The sequence below is a fragment of the Thunnus albacares genome, chromosome 8 (assembly GCF_914725855.1).
Source record: "Thunnus albacares chromosome 8, fThuAlb1.1, whole genome shotgun sequence".
Classification (NCBI taxonomy): Eukaryota; Metazoa; Chordata; class Actinopteri; order Scombriformes; family Scombridae; genus Thunnus; species Thunnus albacares.
In genome coordinates, this window is record NC_058113.1 from 9,219,021 (window position 1) to 9,238,504 (window position 19,484).

The following is a 19,484-nucleotide window of genomic DNA, read 5'->3' on the forward strand; positions in this document are numbered from 1 at the left end:
GAGGCTCTGCTCACTGTGTTGTACCTATGTATCACTCATGTCTTTGTCATTTTATCCATGGGTGTGAGTGAATATTTTTCTTCCATGCATGTTATAATGAACGTCAGGAGTGACTGTGTGTGTCTGTGTGCGTGGGAGTAGATCACATTTTTCAAAACAAGGAATGGTGTGTGTTGTATGTTAAACATGTGTAGTGTGTGTGTGTGTGAGTGTGTAAGGAAGTCCATACATATAAATATGTGTATGGGTGTGTATGGGTGTGTTATCTGTGTGAGCAGATCACATTTCAAGAATACAGCATTGCATTTGCATCTGTGTTTGTATGCTGGAAGGACTCTTGTGTGTTTTATATATGTACAGTTGAGAAGATCCTATTTCATCATGGATGTATTCACTTACTTAATAGTCTTGATGTTTATGAGTATTTTTGAGGAAGCAGTGATGTTTTTTAGCGGTTAGCATGTGCATCCATCAATGTGTATGAGGGTGTGTATTTTCTATGTATGCAAGTGCTCAGGGAGCCCCCGTGGAGCTCCAGGGCTGCGTACACAAAGCACTGTGCCTGCCGTTGCAATTCAAGGGCTCGTCGCTGATAAGATGTCTGTGTGTCTTAAGTCACTGGTACATCAGCAGTCAGAAACATGGCTCCCTCTCACTGCACACACGCTGAGCAAACAAGCCTGACCTCTGCAAAACATGCACAACACAACACAATGGAGTGACAGTTACAACACATAACATACAATAAGCTGGAGTTCCTTTTAACAGCAGTATTTATAGATCCGTATAACCTCATGTTTGTCATGCCTGGAAAAATGTTGGCCACATTTTGGTGGCGTTGAGTGTGAAATGTGCCGACAGTGCCAAGTCAATAAGGCACTCATTACAAGTAACACAAAAGACTTTGATCCACAACTATTTGCAGTGTGTAATCAGATTGATCAGAAATGATACATCACTTTGTCCACATTTTTTCCAGACCTCTGAGTTATCACATTCATTTTCCATGCTTTTCCAGGTTTTCCAGTCTTTTAAGGCAGTGGATCTCAAACTTTTTCATGTTAAGGACCCCTAAACTGACACAAGTTAGACCACAGACCCCCATCTGATAGACTTTTGCTTTTAGATGTTTTATTACAGAAAGTGTAAGAAAGCAATGACCAAAATAGTCATACATTCTATCATTGTGTTATTTATGGATGGAATTATAGTGAAAAAATAAATTATTCCCCTTTTTGCTGGGGACCCCCTGGAACCTCCTGAAGGACCCTTGGGGGTCCCGGGACCCCACTTTGAGAACCACTGTTTTAAGGAAGCCAATTTTAACCCATTCCCGCCTGGCATTTACATGACTTGGGGACAACATGACCTAATTAATTCAATTCATTAAATCAAATGAATCATTTCACTCCTGTGGTTTTCAGCAGGTGAACTTACTACTGACGTGTACTAACGCGAAAACATACTAGAGACAACATGTGTGTGTGTGTGTGTGTGTGTGATAACAGAGTTGTAGTTATTGTGTAATAGACTAGACTAACCTTAAATTTTAGCTGTTGTTATGTTTGCCATCTTCAAAAATGTGTGTAAAACAGGCTTGAGAACCTGTTTGACTGAATGTAAAGCAGCATTACATTCTAGCGACATCAAAGTGACAAACAAGAAAGTGAATAATATTTTATCTGCAGAAGATATCCATTTTAAAAATCAAGTTTTAAAAAAACTGTACGAGTGTACGTGTATGAATGCAGTCTCATTTCTTTCAGTCAGTACCTTTATGTGATGGTAGAATAATGTAAATGAATAACCATGTAAATTAATGTCACAACATCTCATTAAAAAAAGACAGAAAGTGGAATTTTTCCAGCCTTTACCAGTGAATGAAGTTATTTAGACATTCATTCAGTTTCTGTTTTTAGAAGTGAGATCAGGTATCAGTGCATTACTGTATGTCTGAGTGTTGCGACAGGGTGGATCAAGGAGGATGACTCCTCTGCTGTCTATATAATGACACTCCACTGGCAAAGAGTGAAATTACATCACCTTCTATGGTTTCTATGCCATGACATCATTTCAGATACTAACATTTGTCTGAATAAACCGGTAATCAGGACACTGACACAGTCTTTGCGCACTTCTTGAGTCCTTAGCAGTATCAACAACTTTTCGCTGATGAGACAATAGCCGATAGTTCCATTTAATGCGGAACAAACCATTCTGCCGCGGAAAAGGGGTTTCAGGAAACTGCCAAAATACGCACAGAGGCACCCAATCTTACTTTTGTGGGAGGGATGTTGCTGTGGGTGACAATTCCACATCTGTATCCATATATTTTACTTCAAAACGACAGCTTTATGTGATATGCGAATAAACGCGGAGAGGGATCCCTGCCACGCCCTCCCATGGGACAAAATGGACTGGACCTACTCAATCATGCACTTCAGCATACATTGCAAAGAGCATGCTTTCACCTTTAGGATTGTCTATGGTTCTTGAAGTCACCCTGGATTATTCTTCTTGATAAATCAGGTACGCACATCTCTGATTTCCTCTCTTCCGTCTCTTTCCAGTGAATAACACTGGACCACCCTGTGCTTTGAATGGGAGGCGATTGTCTGATCTTGATTTATAAATAGGTTACAAGCAGGCAAGGGTGTAAGGGTTGATAAATGATATTTAATGACCTCCTGTCGGTGATCATCTTCAGGCAACAGAGATTTAAGTGTGTAAAATTGTTTCAAATTTTCACTTTTTATAGACACTATCTAACTTGCAGTAGTTTGATGACACTTATGATATGATCTACGTGAGTCATCATACTTAGTGTCAACCTTTAAAAGGCAGCCTAAACTCTAAAAAAAAAAAAAAAAAAAAAAAAAAAAAAAAGGAATAAACTGAGCATGGTCAGACTCATGTCGTCCACCAACATCCTTGAGGTTAAGCAAACTTTCCACCAGCTCACCACCATGAAGTGCTCATCTCTTCCTTGAGTGAGTAATTTTTTGGACAAGATACTCTTATCACCACAGCATCAAACAGGCAGAAATTGCGAAAGAATGAAAAGGAGACAGCCTGCATAAGAGCAGTTTTTCCGTTTGTTAATGATTTTCTTTTTATTCACACGAAGACACACAGGCTGGAGGTGGACGGTAGGAAGGGGTGGGGGTGCTGGTGGGGTGGGGGGGGTTCATCATCCATATTAGGAAGTCGTGTCCTGCATAATATATAGGCAACTGCCACTGAGCAAGGCACAGGTGCCAGGAGCCGGAACGGTGTTTCTTCTAGTCATTAATATGAGGATCTGAAACCGCTGGAAGCTCTCTGGTGTGTCGCATTTCTTCTTCTTTCAATCTCTGCGCCAATTCCACTTCAAGCTCTCGGAACTCATCTGCATGCGGTGTTTCTGTGTGTGTGTGTGTGTGTGTGTGTGTGTGTGTGTGTGTGTGTGCGTGCGCGTGCGTGTGTGTGTGTTTGGGGGAAACATGTGGAGAGGGAGGAGTAAAGTGAGGGGGTCGATCGAGTGTTTCGTGTGTGTGTATGTGTATGTGCTCTCTCTCTGTGTGTGTGTCTATGGGAGGGGGGGCATGCATGTAACTTTTTTCTTTCCTAAATAATGATGCATTTACAGGATGTGAGCCTGCTGTTATGGTAAAGGAACACAATAGGCTGCGGCTGCTGGGGTCTCAGTACAAGATAATCCGAATTAATGACATATTCTAGATTCTCCTTCACTCCATTATTTGACATGTAGCCTACATACAGGTGACTGTATCAAAATGAGGCGATGTGGACAAAAAAAAAAAAAGTAAGTATGCAACCCGATCACAGATAGTGCTATCTGCCTGTACTACCAACGTGTCTTTTACGCACGAACCCGATTGCGCATGTATGGTACGGGGCTGCTGGTGAGATGGGGACAATTGTTCAGTGTCGCCTCCTCTTTGGACAGTTTAGACTAAACACACATGAGCACAGCAGCTGGTCCCCCCCCCTCCTGATAGGAAGCGGTGGAGACAGAAGTGAAACAAAAGCACAGTGAAATGTGCGACCTATGCGGACCGGGGTTTAATGTCAAGGACTACACCGCGGGGACAAACTTTTCTGCTTCTCCCTTTTCGCCCTCGATCTTGTCCTCGGTGTTTCATACAGGGCTCCTTTCCATTTATGGTGCATTCAGGTGCTTCCATAAGTCCCGCCATTTCCATGTTAGAGTTGCGCGAAAGTGATAAAAAAAATTCCATAGTCGTTTAAGATAGAAAATAGAAAAATAGTTGTACTTTCCACTTTGACATTGGGAATGTTAGGGGATCACATATTTTTTTCATCATAAAACCGTCTATGTGGGATTACCCAGTACACTTCACATGGGCTATAAATAGGAGTTATAGGAAGTTGAGTGTCCCTAGGTCCCAGGCAGTGTCAACACAAAAAGTCAGAATTAATTGACAAAACATGCTGTGTATTTAAATCAAAACAATAATTCTAATATAAATAAACGTGTTATCAATTCCATGAATCAGGTTGATTTACCTGGAAACAGTAAATTTACATTGATAAATATTATCAGCGTACCCCACATGAGTTACATTTTTAATCTCAGAAACTGCGTCACATCAATGACCTCTGGATCTTCCCACTACGATTTACCTATTCACTTAATTACCACTCAGCCCATCTCTGAGTCACAACATTTCCCGGCAGCACGTGAAGGTAGCACAAACGAAACGACAGAGACGAGGGAGAGAGAGACACAGAGAAACACAGAGGGGAGAGAGAGAGGAACCTGTACTGCCCCACAACACAAGGAGATAGGAATTCGCCAGAGATAATCATAATTCCACGCGATTTTTGCAAAGTTGAACCGCGGGTCGCTGTTGTCAGTCGCTGCACTGGAAGATACAGTGTGTCTCCTCTTTATCTCTGCTGGATCTGGACTCTTGATATCTGCTTTTGGAGAACTGCACCGGTCTCTTTTTCTGTATATGTGTGTGTGTGTTTGAGCTCAGCGGTGTTTTAACTGGTAAGGAAGTGACTGTATATAATTATTATTGTTTGTTATTTTGAGGGTGTGTTCGCAAGACTACTGCTGCTGCTACTGCAATCTTTGGCTATTACAGACTACACGTCTTTGGTTTTAAACTAGTCATTTCCTTAAAGAGTGTTGGACTGATTAAGAAACGGGCAGCAAAACTACATGTGCTACAATGGAGATAAGGGTCATTATGAGGAATGTTTGACTGATAAAAGACTGGAACCTTGCAAAAAAAAAAAATGGAGACACAGTAATTATTTGATACATTTAGGAAGTGTACTATATAAATATCTGGCAAAATGAAGTTCCTAAAGGAATCTCATAGTAATATTATAGACGATATAACAAACATAAACTTGCTATCCAGTAGCAGGAGTCCCTACAGGAATATTATAGCTATATGATGGGTGATAATAGGAGGTAAGGTAAAGAAAAGGTCACAATGAAAGCTATTAAACATTTAAGATACATTATACATACCTATGGGCATATTACAGGACTTTCACAGTGAGTCTCCCTCAGGGGCAGGCTGGAGCAGTTATCAGATAGAGATAGATAGTTATGTAAAAGCATAGTTTGCAGTAGAGAGAGAGAGAGAGAGAAAAAAAAGATGGTGTGCACGCACGCGTTTGTGCGTGCTCACACGCTCGTGTGTCAAAACAATGCTCACATCCCATCTTGTTTGTAGTTCAAGTACTACAAATGATTAAGAATGAAACTAGGCGTTGTCTTATCTGGCGCTGTTGGAATTCTGACTTCGAATAGTAGCTGATATATGCGGCTGACTTTGTATTGGTGGAACTTACACACACACATATTTGAACACACACACATATTTGAACACACACACACACACACACACATGCACACACAAATCACTATAATATTCCTGTTGTCACTTGTGTGAGTTCTACTGTTTGTTTTTCTTTCAACTTCTATACATTTCTGTGGTAGTAGCTGGTGATGTAAGTGTTGTATTTTGTATGGTGATCCTTCAGCATGCCAGTAATAATCTTTTACAAACTCCCAGTGTGCATGCGTCCTTATCCTCAGCTGTGAGTTTTCTGTTCTTGACTGCCTTTTTTTTTTCCTTCTCAATGTCCTTTGCTTTTGACTTTCTGCGGTGTGCTGTTTTTCTGTAGTTGCCGAAAGATAAAGTATTTTCTTCAGTGTAAGGTCACACACACACACACATACAGAAAGAGAAAGAGATAGACAGGGAGGGAGGGAGGAAGGGAGGGAGGAAGAGAGGCAGAGCGTTGTTTTGCAGACAGGATTACATTGTCTCCCCATGTCAGATTTCAGACATTATGTTAAACATTTCTTCTACAGCCTGCAGCTCTCACTCTGTGGTTATACAACACCCTGCAACACCACACAACAACAATAAATGATCTTACTTCCCTAAATTGACTGTTCTCCAAAACATGAAAAGTACCAAGAAAAGATTAGAAGGTAAACACGTTTAGTTAGTAAAGCTTTATAGAAAATGTAGGGGAAAAAAAAAGTTTTTCTGGATGCTAAAATGGAATTCTATGTGATGGCAGTACTGGGGATTTTAGGTTATGCTTGTTTTTCTTTTTAATCTATTCTATCGGATCAAGGGAAAACAAACAGGCTTAACTATATCTAAAGATTTCAGCGTGAGAGTATTTTTCTTGGAGGGTTATGTCATCCAAGTATCTAAACTCCGACATGTGTGAGATCACTTGTTGAGCGTTGTCAAGTCAGAATAAATAGGAACATCACCTGTGTTTAAATGTGACTTATTGTGGATATCAGTTGACTAATATAAATATGATTCAATCAAGCTTCTATACAGCAGTTGCAAAATGAAAGAGCCTGTACAGGAAAAAAAAGAGATTTGTAGAAAGCCTGTCGCAGATGCCTCATATTCACAAACAGATCCCTTGAGAGCTCACAAATTACTTGAGTGAAGCTTTTTGTATTTGATTGCCTTCCTCCATTGTGTCTCTTGTCATACACTGAATAAATGCTGCATACATTCAGGTTTTGTCAATAGGAGTGTTTGTCTTTTGTAAGCAGCTTGTGTGCTTACTTTTCCATCGCCATGCTTATCATGATCAAACTTTCAACTCTGCCATGACTCTTTATCTCCTCCAAAGACTTGACTTTTGTGAAGTTCACCCCCCTTCCACTCTCTCCCTCTCCATTTTTTTCCTCTATCTGTGGGAGTAAAATTAGCAATTTTCATCTTTTTTTTGTCTTCTCCCTTCAGAGTGTGGAAGTGTTTTATTGGTGTGGCGAGAAACAATGAGGACAAGGCAGGGCTTTGTGGTGGCAGAAATGCATTTTTAACCCATGTGAATGAATGGCGCCTCACATTCCACAGCAGCAGGCCCTTTACTGAATGGCAGCACTAACTCGGCTGTTTTCATTACTCATTACTGCCTTGTGCCTTTTCACCATGGACATAGTCATTTACCTTCACCAACTGAGAGGGGGGTTCAACACTATTAAGACACGGTCATAGTAGATTTTTAAGGTATTATCTCTGAGATTGGTGTGGGGCAAACCTTTATGTGTATGTTTTTACTAATTGATAAGGTATTTGCTCAACAGGACTTTTGTCTTTCTCAGCAGTTATTGACAAAACTATACTTTGACATTCTAGGAAGTATGCTTATTTGCTTTCTAGTAGAGAGTTGGATACCACTCTCATATCTGCCTGTTAAACATGAAGCCATATGAAGCCATACAGCCAGCAGCCGCTTTGCCTAGCTTAGCACAACAACTGGCTACAGGCAAACAGCTAGCCTGGCTCTAACACATGCTAATTAACACATTTTAGCTACAGCTAACTACCTGTAAAATGGTGAAGTGTCACTTTTACACTACCTGTGGATAGAGCCAGGCTAGCTTCCAAGCTAATCAGATGCTGGCTGTAACTATATTTAGAATAGAGATGTGAGAGTGTCATCAGTCTTCTCATCTGACTCTTTCGGAAAGTGAATAAGCAACTTCCCAACTATTTCTTTAAGAATAACATACTGAATTTGTGACTTCCACGTCCCAAATAATCTCTTGTTTTAGTACATCTTTGTGGTTACAATTTTCTCTTGTTAGCTGGTTCATTACCCTGCTTGTATGTCAGTAATATGGTGACTTGAGTGTCTGGTTTTCCCAATAGATATATTTGGGACAACTGTTTTTTAAAGAAATACTGACAAGTGTTAGCATGGAACAAGGTCTGTTGTGGTTCCAGCACCTTGTTGAATTCTAGAGCTAGAAAGTTGGGTTGTACATGTGCATACTATTTCATAGATTGAATCCATTCAGTCCTTTTTAGGGTAATTGCTACCCTGCTTTGACTCTCCGTCTTCATCTCTGTCCAGACTGGTTGTGTTAATGTTAGGTGGTTTTGAACTAGAATGGATATGAAAAAAGTAAAGACACCAAGTCACAAGACAGATGTTTCCCCACTGAGTCAGTTAGGCTTAAGTCTTATGTGTCTTGCTCTTTTTGTTCTTTGTCTCAGCTCTTCCTTGTTTTGCTTTAGATTGTGTCAATCCTTTCTACATGAAAGCTAAGGTGTATTTGCCTTCACAGGCTTAAATAACTTTCTGTGGCATATTGAGGTTGGATTATGATGAGAGTCAGCAAACAGCAAGTGCAAAACCCGTTTAAACAGCTGTTCCTTATTTTTGTTATGAAATACAAACTGAAAATGAATGGAAAACAAGAAGCGCACCTCTCTTTGCTGGTGGTCACATCATTTTAATATGAGGTCTAGTGTCTATTCTGTGGTGACGGCATTGATTCCCTGCTGCATGGTGGGGGTTTCCACTCTGAAAGGGCAATCTCTCTGTGTTAGCCTAGAAACACCAAGCTCCTGGATTAAATTATAAATGAGCCCTCCATGGGAAACGTATTGCTTACTGCCTAGGAAAATCAGAGGGACTTTAGATTTACTGCAGCCATAATTCTACACTTTGTCATTATATGTACTGTATATGTCCACTCTTTACGCAGATATTATTGGGTGCCAATTTTCTTGAAACTTTAGTAACTGGTGGGTGGTTAATCTCTTTATTTGGGTCACACCTGCACCCTCCCCTATGGATCAATAGAGTCTATGCCAAGCCAAGCAGCACTGTCCAGGTAGTAAAACTGTGAAGCCTGATAGCTGTCCAAATTAGGCCCAAAGAAAATGATGTAGTAATCAGAGGATTAAGATAGGAGAGGGGTTAGAGTTGGTGAGGGGTGGGGGGGTGGGGGAGGTGCTGGCGGGGGGATTTAGGCACAGACACATTTTGCCTCTGGTGACAGGGAGGGGAGAGAGGAACGTGTTAGTGGTGCATAGAGTTCAACTGTTGCTGGTGCTACTATTTTTTCATTGACGCCTCCGATAGTTGATATGTTGTGGTGAGATTATTATCTTAAGATTTAAACAGTGTGACAAGGATTCAGTTTTTCCCCAGAATTTCATAGTTGTTGTGGTGGAAAACCCCTTTGAAACAGCGTGCCATTATGGGACGCGAGAACTCCCCAGTGAAAGCCATCATACACAGATTTTCAGATTTTTAGAGTTCTGTTGCTACAAAACTGAACTTTAATCAAACAGAAAACTACTTTAACATATCACAATTATATAAACCTGGAATGGTTTACTTTATTCACACTCCATGCATGCGGGGGAGCAAAAAACAGCTGTAACTGTAAATTGCATTGAATAATGGCAACATCTGCTTTAGTGAGGAATCTCATGTTCAGAGATGGAAACAAGTCAAGTCAATGAAAAGAGAATTAGTCACTTCCACACTTTTGTGTACTGTAATTATTCAGTATACTGTCGCTTTATACTGATATTTCAGCTGTGTGTGCCTTCATCAGGGTTATGTAAAAAGATGGCAGTATTATTTATACAGTTCCTGTCAAGTAACAACAGGAGAATGTGGGTGTAGAAAACATCTGACACTTATTAATTGTAGCTATATTCCATGTTATTTTCAGTACAACGTACAAAAGGTTACATTATCCATATTATCACCACATTTGTACACATCCACAACTGTTAAACACTAAGAGAGTAATGCAGAACAATTAGTCACAACATCAATTAAAACAATGAGAATGTGTGTGCATTAATTGTACAAATTGATACGTGACGATGTTTAAAGCAAACATGTCAGAACATGCAGTGTTGAGATCACTCATTGAAATTGCTAGATATGTTAGCGATGAAGCCTGGTGATTACCGTTGATAAAATGTGCAGCTATTAGAGAGATCAAGTTGTGACATATATTATGATCCAATGCTGGTTGTAGTCAGTGCAAGACGTTTAATAAAAACATATTCCTCTAATCGAAATTTTCTTCCTTTACTGTAGATATGGATATAAAAAAAAGTGCTTAAACTGTAAAAACTAATAAAACGTTTTATTTGTAACCCCATGATGGCACAATGTAATGTCAGTATGAAGCTATTCTAAATATATGAGGGCTGTGTGAGTGTGCGATTACTTATTTTGTTCGTGTTGATGTATTCCCCACTTCAGTGCACCTCAGTGTGGATGTGCATCTGAAATATTTGCTGTTTGAACACTTTCCAACTCTGCAAACAACCCCACTGGAACAACTTGCCTGGTTAGACTACTGTTACCACTCCTACGACTGTGGCTAGCAGCAATAATACTATTAAATAAATGATTTACCGGGACCCTCACCAAATCAGGTGGCCCACACTGAGTGGCTAATAATCTGATAATCATAGTTGGGTATCGACCTGAATCTATCAGTGCAGCTCTGTTTGTTCTTAGGATACTCACAGCAGCATGGTTCATGTTGTGATGCAAGCGGCTTTAGAGCTCCTTGTCAGAACATAGATTTCATCAGTTGAATAAGATAGGATGTGGTGGTGTTTTACAGAAAGTAGAATCTCACTTCAGTTCAAATGCAAGTGCCTTAACTACATTTCGAGAGGCATTATCCATCACCGTCACTCATGTTGATTTTCCACCTTACACATTATTGATGATCCAATGAAATAACAATCATGAGCACACAGCGCTCAGCTGAATGTGCTGGATTCATTAGCAGTGCTTATCAGGTTTAGCTGACATAGTGATCATAGTTAATAGATTCTTGCTCGTGTCTATGGACCGACGCTTGGCATTGTTGCTGTGATTGCTGCGGGATTAAAGAAGAGAAATAAGCTTAGCTGGGAGAAATAGCCCAGAGGACCACGTGGCTGTGATCAGGGATTGAGAGAGGGAACGGGAGAGCTGCCGGGGGAAGGAACAGCACTCTTTGTCCAGCCCAGATGTCACTGTAGTAGACTACCATTATTGATCCACTGCTTTACACACACACACACACACACACACACACAACCCACACCACACACATACAAACACACCTTAATGGAATAGCATTAAATGGGAATTTAAAAAAGGATACTGTCAATTCTATTACATAAACACCTTTTACTATTGATTCATCCTTTACTTTGAGAAAATTAATGTCCAATTAAAATTTTTTTATCTATTCTTTTACACCAAGATCGTACAAAGCAACTGACATATAGCATATTTTGATATATCAATGCATCACACTCTGAGGTTACTCCTCCTTAATGACTTGTAAAACCAGCTTTTCTTGCCTCTGCATTCTTTTTAACTTGGAAATCTCCCTGCAAGACTGGTGTCTTCCTAACGGCTTTTTTCATATTTGATGGCCGACTTGATGACACACAAAATTTGCATGTCTGGATCGCATGGCTAGGTGTGCGCGCGTCGGCGTCTGTACGTATGTTTTGCAGGGGTGACGGCTGGGCTCGGTAGGGAGGGAGGGGACGTGGCACCCAAACTTAATCCAAACTCACAGCAGCCCAGAGGGCATTAAGGTTGGGTGGGGGTTGGGTGAACCCAAAGCAGAGAGGCTCCTTTTTAGCATTCACCATTCTGTTTCAGTGAATAAACATGATTCAAATGGGAATTTAAAGGGCCACAAAAATTAAATAGGTCTTAAATTTTACAAATGAAGGTCTCCTGTTTCCTTCCTAAAGTATCTGATGTGTAGGAAGTTATACTTTGTTTGCGGCAGTTTTAGAATAAAGAGAAGAAGTAGTATGAATAGGCTGTGGCTGTGCAGACAAAGAAAAGAGTGTCACCCACAGGAGGAGTTCAGATTTAAATAGAATAATCTAAGATTTGATTGACAAGTGACTTCTGGGAAGAAGAGAAGAGAATTTGGGAACTAAATCTAAAAAAAGTTTGTGGATTACCACTTGAATGGTGTTTGCAAATATCTATTAAGCATATCAAGTTCATTTTTACTTTAGTTTCACTTTTAATGGAAGTATGTAACTGCTATCTACTCCACCCCTTTAAACACACGCACACACACACACACACACACATACAACCAGGGACTGTGTTATCTAATTTCCCTCAAGGTAAAACTGTAGTTACTACATTTGAGTATGTAAACAACTTCAAACACAACAAACTTCACATCCCTCTGTTCTGCTTTTCACTCTATCTCAACTGCCCCACATTCACTACATTGTTACCGTCATCTATTAGTGAGTAAAAAAACTCTTATATAGAATCAGTAAGAATGGAAGAGAGTGGATGTCGTTAGTGCAGATTGAAGGCCAGTGATGTTGCATGTCTGACTAACTTAGGGAAACAAGCTGGAAATGTCTCCAGGCTACTGCAGCTAATCATTCAGCCCAAAGAGGAACTGATCGTTAGCCTGCTGATGTCAGCCTAACCTTGCCGCGATGCGTTTTAGTGAATGTGTGTGTGTGTGCATGCATGTGTGTTTATGGGAGGGGGGGGGGGGAGTACAGACGGACGGAAGTTTGGACTTTATCCTGTCAAAATGTTTGCTTTTGTGGTCATTATAGAGGAGGAAGATTCCTTCTCTCAATTATGGGAATATAACATAGAAATACAGCAATTAAATTCCAATGAAGAGAAATAAACAAAAGTGATAACATTGCTTTTTAATAGAGCTGGACTTTTGTACAACACTGTTATTGACTTGCCTGCATGTCACTATTGTTTTTGTCCTTTTGCTGTGGAAAAAGAAAAAAAAATCCTGCTCTACTCTGACCCACTCATATGGAAATATAGAGGGCAGTTTGACTTCTCCTTCGCTGCCAGACACTGTTAGCTGTCTCAAAATGAGTCAAAAGAATGAGTAACAGTAAGAAGTGACCTTATTTGTACAATATAAAGTCTTTATTATCAGTCAAAAGGGAGAGAAAATCCAAATTTGGGCAATGTGCACGACAGTAGAGCCATGTGAATTAAAAGAACACTGAAAGTGCTTCCTTCATTTTTGTTATATTTCCAATGAAGGCAATGACCAGCTGTTGGGAAACAGGGTTTAGGAAATTGTGGAGGAGCTGTGGTGGGGTCAGGCTTCAGCGTCACTGAGGAGAGAGGTGAGGAGGAGGATGAGGGTCACCCAGAGGCTAATGAGCCCACCCCCAAATCCACATGTGGATCAGAGATACAGTACAACTCCGAGCATGCATGCAAAATGAATGAAAGTTGAATGCACGGGCAGGATGCAGGTAATGTGCATCCATTAGGGTCATTATAACTCACCAGATTTTTAGAAGGCAAGGAAGGTTCAAGGATAGATGAAAAAATTTAACCCTTCTCTTCTAACCTGTAACTATCACCTGTCTCCTCCAGGTCTTTCTATTTAACTAGATGTGTGTATTACATAATATTGAAACTCCTCTTTTTGGTTGCAGTGGTGTAAAGCATTCACACTCATTTATTTCCACAAAGCAGAACTGAAGAAATGCATGCAAAAATCTACATATTCCAGTTACAACCAGCTTGATTACTTCCTGTATATGCTGTTAGTTCCCCTCTTAATAGCAGAAACACCAGATTTTTTTTTTTTGCACGTCTGGATTTGTGCTCCCACATTGTGTTTCCTGGGCTGCTGCTTGCTACTTACCCCAGTTCCCAGCTGCCTTTCTGTCTGTCTGTTGCTTGGGGCCTTGCAGTCAACTACACAGGGAAGAAGAGACCAAAGACAGGGAGCTTTTTAGTATCCCCCCCTCCCCACCTTCCCACCTCCACCACAACACACACAACCCCGCCACCCCATATCCACCAGCAGCAGCAACAGCACCACCACCACCTTTTCCATTGGCTCTTGATGTTTTGTAAAGAATTCCCCAGCACACTCACACCCTCCCTTCAGCCATCCCCCTGGCCTCGGTGCCCTGTTCCCACATTGTATCCAGATGTGAGGAGGATAGTTGAGGAGAGGGAAGGTAGGGGCCCCTGGTAGTGCCCCCCCACCACCCCCCCAACCCATACTCTCAACCCTACACCCCCAGCCCCAAGCACACCATCAGCTAAACACATCCAAAGACTGGAGCTTTTCCAGTATAATCAGCTGTGGAGTAGAAACAAGTGAGGGAGACCTGTAGAGATGATATCTTGGGTTAATCTTATTAGAACATTATAGATTTTCTCATTTTTAAAAAAGCTTTTATGTCAATATTCCATGTCGTTTCGCTCCTCTTCATCACCGGCAACATAATAGCAATTCAACCTCTTGTCATTTCTTGAAAGCTTTTACATGATATCAGGTCTTATTACATCTTTAACATTTTTTTATTACATTTTTTCAGAGATAATAGAGGTTTTGACACACACACACACACACACAAATATTTGCATGCATGCACAGTAGACACAGGTACACACATCTCTATACAGCATCGTTATCCATTGTATCATCCTAGTGACTGCTTCTGTGTTTTTCCCCTTAAACTAAAAAACATAGAGATGAAAATCTGTTGCTCTTGAAGCCGACTGGCTGTGATCATCTAATCCCTGGCCGCAGAACTCTATTTAAAGAGCGTAGCTGCTAATCCCATCAGATTATACCTGACCAACTCCACAAAATCACCCAATTAATAGTCTTAAGAATGGCCACAAAAGCCTGTCCTCCTTAAAAACAAACCCCAATAAGTCACATAGAAAAAACATCTGACCCATTTATGGAGTCCTAATCTCATACTTAGTCTCAAACAGGGAGGCAGGCGGGGTTCAGCCTAACCATGTTCGCCTGAACCAATTTTCTACAGCCAATATAATTACAGAGGAAATATAGACTACATAGCTAGAACTCATCATCTGGAATATGTGCTTTTAGAGGTACACCAAAAAATATTTTTATATTTTTCTATCAGTTGAAATGTTTTTTTTTAATCTTCATGCAACCTCCAAATTACAGATGCTATTGGTTTACCAGCTCCTATCTGAGGCTGTAGTTGTCTTCTGCCACATATTCTAATATGACTCATTGTAAATGCATATTGATTTCACTATTAGGTTTGAGTCAGGAGTCCCACAAGCAGTTGGTATGCTTAGGTTTAAATACCTGGACAGCAGGCTCCACAGCCATAATTGTCTTAGATAGATCTGAGATGGAATTTTATGTGCTGTACTTGTCAGTCTTGGGATTTTTGAAGGGAATTTCTACTGAAGCAGCAGATAGATTTGTGTCAAAATCCAGTATATTTTAAATTGACAATTTCCATAGCAAAACCTCACTAAGAATTCCAAATAGGCAGTTTGAAAAAAACTGAACTTGCGTCATACACTATGTTCAGCTCATAATCTCTGTTGTTTTCTGTTCCCAATAGACATATCATTAACAGAGCATCTCATTGTGATGCTTTCATAACCTTATCATACCTCCCAGATCATATTTGTTGTAATCACAACATTGATTACAATCACTCTCTCCTTTTCTTTCATTATTAGCCAAAACTTTCCATTTTCCACTGTTTGTCATTCTTCCAAAGTTCACATCACTCTTTGATTTGCTTATCTTACATTCATACAAATACATGCAAGTTTACCACTAGACTTGTGTCTGTGTGCGTGTATGTTTCTCTTGGAGTTAGTAGTCTCCATTTTTAGTATCCCATCCTGCAGTCGTTCAGTCTATGTTCTGTACAGTGTGTTGGGTAAACTGTCCACTGGTGCAATGTGGAGAGAATGACAGTGTGTGTAATCCTCTGTCTCTTATTTCTTGTGTAACAGGGCCTGTCGGTTTTTAGCAGTGGCCGACTGGCTGGTTGGCTGACTTAATGGCTGTTTTGCTGCCTGGCTGATGCAGGTAACTCCCGTTGGAAGTGTCTGATCTCTCCAGGGAAAGCTGTGTAAACATATCTGCTTGACGCAACATTTGCCTTCTCCTGTATTACCCTCAGTTGCTCTTCTGAATTAACAGTTAAACATTAAGTGGCATGCAGAGAAGAGCTGATATTTTGTGGTGTTTTGCACTAGTTTTGAATTGAATGTTAAAAATTTGCTATCTATTCTATCTATTCTTTTTGAGATGCAAAATCCTCTGATGACTATCCACTGAAAACTTGAAAACTAGATATGTTATACTAGCATTGCTATCAATAATACTACTGTGACAACTGCTACTACTACTTTTAATAAATAGTAATAAAGTAAGTTGGCCCGACTGACAAGTGTAAATGTATCACTGGTGTCACTATTTCCTGTGTTAAACTGAAAAAGCAGAGGATAGGAGTAAAAGGATATAGACATACCACATGTGCCATATACACAAACTACATTCAAATTCAGTCTGTTATCTCCTGCCAGCTGCAATACAGCTGCAACACATAAACAGAGAATTCAAGTGATGGTTCACATAAGCTTTATTGATGAACAAAATATATGGCTCTGTAGCTCCATGAGCACATTGTAAGAGCTAAAGAAAAAAAAAAAAACAAGAATCAAAGTCTACAACCATGCAGATGGTTCTGTTAGGCTGTAATTAGGCAAAGTGTTGCTTGAGGTAGTAAATGCTAATGCAAGCATGCTAATATGCTCCCAGTGACAATGATGACATGCTGATGTTTAGCACGTATATTTTTTTACTATGCTTACTATCTTTGTTTAGCATCTTAGCATGCTAACTTTTGCTAATTAGCACTAAACACAAAGTGGCTGACGAGGATGTCATTAGTTTTTTATTTGTTTGTATTTGGAATTATTGATTATTTGACCTAATGATGACGAAATGTCAAGGGGTCACCAAAGTGATTACAATTCATGAGTATATGTACCAGATTTCATGGCAATCCATGTAATAGTTGTTGAGACTTTTCACTCACAACCACATCACAAACATAAATGTCAAGGTCACGGTGGTGACAGAGAAAAGTCGGGACCACCAAAGTCAGTAGGCTTCACCCTGTCGGAAACATGAAGGTCTGTACAACATTTCACAGACATCCAATAGCTGTTGAGATTTTTCTTTTGATGGTGGGCATTGTCCTTTCATTAAAATAAAAACCTAGAAAGTGGACTCATATTTTTCACTTGACAGTAATCGTTACCATTACTAATAATATCCCTTCGTGCCAGTGTAAGTGCTCTGTGCTTCGTGGGGTGTAATTCTGGTAAATCTGCTACTGACTAAACACAGCAACTAGTGTAGATCAGGTTTTGCCAGCAAGTTTATTGTAAACAGGTGGGTTGAGGAATGCTGTTTGTTTACCAACAGGATGCTGTGATCTGGTTTTCTTAAGACCACCTGCAGCAGAAGTGAAATGGAGGAATGAGGACTTTAGCTAGATAGTTGAGGTTTTTTCTGTGTTTATCTTCTTTCTTTGTCAGATTTTGTAAAGAAACCTTTTCATATGTCAACGTTACTTTTAGTAGCAACCTTTATGAATTGGCTTTTCCAGTCAAACCTCTTGAGACAGCTGTTTACAGACACTTAAGGAATTAAAGCGATTCTTTTTAATGTTATTTCGGCTCTTTAGTGGGAGATTTCTGTGATTTTTAATGTTTTTAAACCGAATCTGTCAAAACAGAGGAAAAAGTAACTCAAATTTTCTTGAGAACTTGCCATTTCCCACATAAAGCCACCCACCCACACACAAACCTACACACAGATCTGATGAATACACACATACAAGTCACGTGCATGTTGCATACACACCCACATTTGTACAGTACGGGGTCGGTTGATTGGGGGACGAGGGGGAGTTAGAGTTTAACTATACTAGCAGATTGTCTCTGTTGGACTATTGGATGAATGTTGAGAGAATGGATCCTGGCCAATTTCCTGTGCTGTGGTTACACTGCAAAGAATAGCTGTCATAACAAACCATGTAGTATGCTATTAAGAGTTTCAATCATGTTTTCTTATAAAAAAAAAAGCTTTAGTGAGAAACAGGGCCGGCTCTAGCTCCACCACCACTTTTTGTTGCTTGACCTGCAGCTGTATTCAAACATAAAGTATATCCATACTGTTATCAATTAAGTCCTTTGTGTCATTCTACTGCATATAAAGTAGCACTGTACAAATAAACTTTATTTAATTTAACTAAGACCTACATTTAATTAGTAACAAGGTGTAAATGTGACATTCAACAATAATGATAATAATAAAAATGTTGATTACATACATGTAGCCCTCTAAGAGCTGTTGCTCTTTATAAACTAAAGCCTATATAGTAATATAATAATAATAATAATAATAATGATAACATAGCAGTGTATTTTCAATTACACAGAGACCATAAATGATTGGCTGAATTTACATGCTTCAGAGAGGGGTGTAGATGGGAGATCAGATGTCCCTTCTCCAGCAGCTGGGGGCTTCTGCAAATATTTCCTGAATGCATCTGGACAGTTATAGAGTAGATAGTAGCCTATTACAACATGTAGCTGCATAGTAGGACAGTATAACTGCTGCATCCTGTTGCACAAGCTATATGTAAGTTCAAACTTAGTTATAACATAAATTATAACTAAGTTGTGATTTATACATAAGTAAAATAAAAATGATTGCACCACAGAGAAAAGTTACAACATAACTGTAAGAAACAACTATATAGTTACACATGGTCCCATGGTAGGTATAAATCATAAAATGTCACAAAATGATACCCACTAATCGTGAAAACAGCACTTTTTCTACCACATAGCATCATTTTTTCATTGACTGCATGCCATTTTGCAACACAGTAATCCAGTAGAGACCTAATTTATTGATATGATATGTCAATATTGATCGAGCTTACTATGATGTGCTACAATGCCAAGTGGGTCATGCAAGCCAGAAAGCCAATGCGCGTGGTAACCATGACGATAGAACTAAACTATCTTTGATTGTTGATTGGCCACATGCCTTAGTTATGACTATGTCCAAACTAGTTAGGTTATACCCCAAGTAATCATGATGCAACCAATTTTAATAGCTGATTTAGTTACAAACTAACTAGTAGTTACTAAGCATCTAGTGTCGACTTTTCACACTAAGGAGAGAATTTACGGATAGCTGGTGCAACCCAGAGCAGAAATCTATGTTTTCATGGATATAGCATAAGCCATTATGACTGATATTGGTCAGCAAAATTTTGGCACAATGCATTACGTTCTAGGAAGGAGCAGTTATCCAGATAACTAGC

General features: G+C 39.7%; 1 protein-coding gene across 3 annotated transcripts in view; it reads left to right on the forward strand.

Moving 5' to 3' along the window:
- Nucleotides 1–2,454: 2,454 nt before the first annotated feature.
- The window catches only part of znf516 (zinc finger protein 516), a 47,310-nt gene continuing 30,280 nt past the window's right edge, over nucleotides 2,455–19,484 (forward strand). For 2 of the 3 annotated variants that reach the window (XM_044359657.1, XM_044359659.1), the window contains exon 1: nucleotides 4,752–5,020. The gene's annotated coding sequence lies outside the window, so the exon portion shown is untranslated. Of the gene's footprint in view, nucleotides 2,530–4,751; nucleotides 5,021–19,484 lie in introns of those variants that run through there. The other variant, XM_044359658.1, reaches the window with a different exon arrangement.